General features: G+C 28.5%; 2 non-coding genes across 2 annotated transcripts; both read left to right on the top strand.

Moving 5' to 3' along the window:
• Positions 1-827: 827 nt before the first annotated feature.
• On the top strand, positions 828-899 carry TRNAD-GUC (transfer RNA aspartic acid (anticodon GUC)). The gene has a single exon. It is a non-coding gene; the product is annotated as a tRNA-Asp (tRNA).
• Positions 900-1,624: 725 nt separating this feature from the next.
• Positions 1,625-1,696, top strand: TRNAE-UUC (transfer RNA glutamic acid (anticodon UUC)). Its single transcript has one exon. It is a non-coding gene; the product is annotated as a tRNA-Glu (tRNA).
• Positions 1,697-2,296: the final 600 nt, after the last annotated feature.

The following is a 2,296-nucleotide window of genomic DNA, read 5'->3' as shown; positions in this document are numbered from 1 at the left end:
ATGTTTGAACGTATGCTGGTATAAGATATTTTTCAACTAAATGCATCTTTTACTGATATTAATTTTGTGATTACGATTATTTAAATAACCCAGCAGTTACGATTATTTAAATAAACCAGCAGTTAATTTTTTTGTAAAACCAAAAATTTCGAAATTTTTCTAACAAAATTATTTTTTGTTTGCCAAACAAAATTTATATTTCTAAAACGACAGCGAAGACTAAAAACGTGATAAGCCTTACTTAATGGTAATTTTATTGCGGAATTTCGGTTTTTCAGTAACTAAACCGTTTTTGAGTTACGCGAATATATGTTATGCAAAATACGAGCTAACCTAAAAAAACTGTTAGCATCATTGAATTCAGCGTATCCAAGGGTGTTCTTCTTGACAGAAAAAAAGTGTCGATTTCGAGCACAGTGTTATTTTCCTTTAAGTATACTGACATCTCATATAATCAAGCGTGAAGTTATTTGCCACTTTATTGTCTCTAAGTAACCTAGGGTGTAGTCGCTTTAATCGTTTATTTTGTACTGTACTTTAGAAAATAGTTATTTTACCCAACAGAAGTTATATAGTGTTATAGCTCTCAGACAGTTAGATTGTAATCAAAAAGAGTCAATTGACTCTTTTAGAACAACTAGTCACGTAGCTACTTATGTAAGTAGTTGTCACCCTAAATACTAGGGAAAATCACTAGTTCGGTAAAGTCTCCTACATACATTTTTCGACATACATACATATGTAAATATTATTAATAAATACATATTTAGTTTATCTGCAAAGATCATTGTAGAATTAGAATGAAAATATTTCTACCGTTATTCACATCCTCGATAGTATAGTGGTGAGTATCCCCGCCTGTCACGCGGGAGACCGGGGTTCAATTCCCCGTCGGGGAGATTTTACTTTTTTCTTTATTTATTAAATAATTTAATTATTTTTAAATATAAACAAAATTCAGCTAATTAATAAATTTAATTAATTGGTTATTAGCATTTAATTTCCTGTTTCTATAGAGAAATATTATATTATTACCCGGGCTACGATTTTTATACAAATGATACAAGTTTGGAGGTAATCTGTAACAAAATCTGATTGATCAAATCCTTTTCTGAATCGAAGGTTTGACAACAAATTCATTAACATTTTTTTTTCTTGAAAATTCATATTTTACTTTTTTTTGGCTACTTTAATAAATAAATTTCTCCAATTAAAAACATGGTAAAATTTCAAGAAATTCTTAAACTATAAGGTTTAATAACAACCGCTGATAATTAAAAAAAAAATACATAATTATCAATCAAATTTAATAACAAATAAACCGCTTGAAATATAATAAATACGGTTTTTATTTAAATTTTATGAAATCTATTTTAGTTAACGCTAAATAATAGATTAATTCATCAATGCAGAGTGTGTTATTTTATAAGAAATATATAAAGACATACATATGTATCAATATGAACAATAGATTTCAAAACAAAAATATCTCCATGACATCTACATAAATTCAAGATAATGTGCATCAATGCGATACATAAATTTAATATTTTCGATACTTGCAGCATTAAATAAAATTCGAACATTTCATTTTTATATGTTATTTATCACTGCTTATAATATATCCCATATGGTCTAGTGGCTAGGATATCTGGCTTTCACCCAGAAGGCCCGGGTTCGATTCCCGGTATGGGAAATATTTTTTTTATTTTATAATACAATTAGAACATTTATATTTTCTATTTTTGCTCAAATTATTTTAAATTGATAGAATTGCTATAAATCTAAAGATGACTGGACTCAAGAATAAAAAAATATGATATTTGTTGTGGTAACTGTTAATAATACATATTAACATTAAATTTCTTAATTTAAATATATAAACACAAAACCGTCAGCTAAACATTATTCACATTCAAAAATACCTTTTATTTAAATACATTTCACAGTGGGGCAAAATCAAAATGTTTTGGAAATAAATCTAGCATTTCTTAACGGCTGGTCCGATCGGCATAACATTTGACACGGGAGTAGCCAAGGAGTGTTTGAGTTTATGTTATTAAAATGGTTTCTACAAATGCGCCAGGAGCAGCGCTATGGGGGCTTAAAGTAGGGTACCTTTGACATGTAAAACCATTTAGAAATGCCAGATTTATTTCCAAAAAAATTTGATTCTGCCCCTCTGTGCATTTGTATACGGGTATTTCCAAATTTTATCGAGGCAAAAATTGAGTTTTAGAAAAATGGTCTAGACACTAGTCATACTCTACCATCTATACTTTGGGAAATATTGAAG

Source organism: Calliphora vicina, chromosome 5 (genome assembly GCF_958450345.1).
Source record: "Calliphora vicina chromosome 5, idCalVici1.1, whole genome shotgun sequence".
Classification (NCBI taxonomy): Eukaryota; Metazoa; Arthropoda; class Insecta; order Diptera; family Calliphoridae; genus Calliphora; species Calliphora vicina.
The sequence above is the reverse complement of the archived record's forward strand: the minus strand, read 5'-3'. Positions and strand labels throughout refer to the sequence as shown.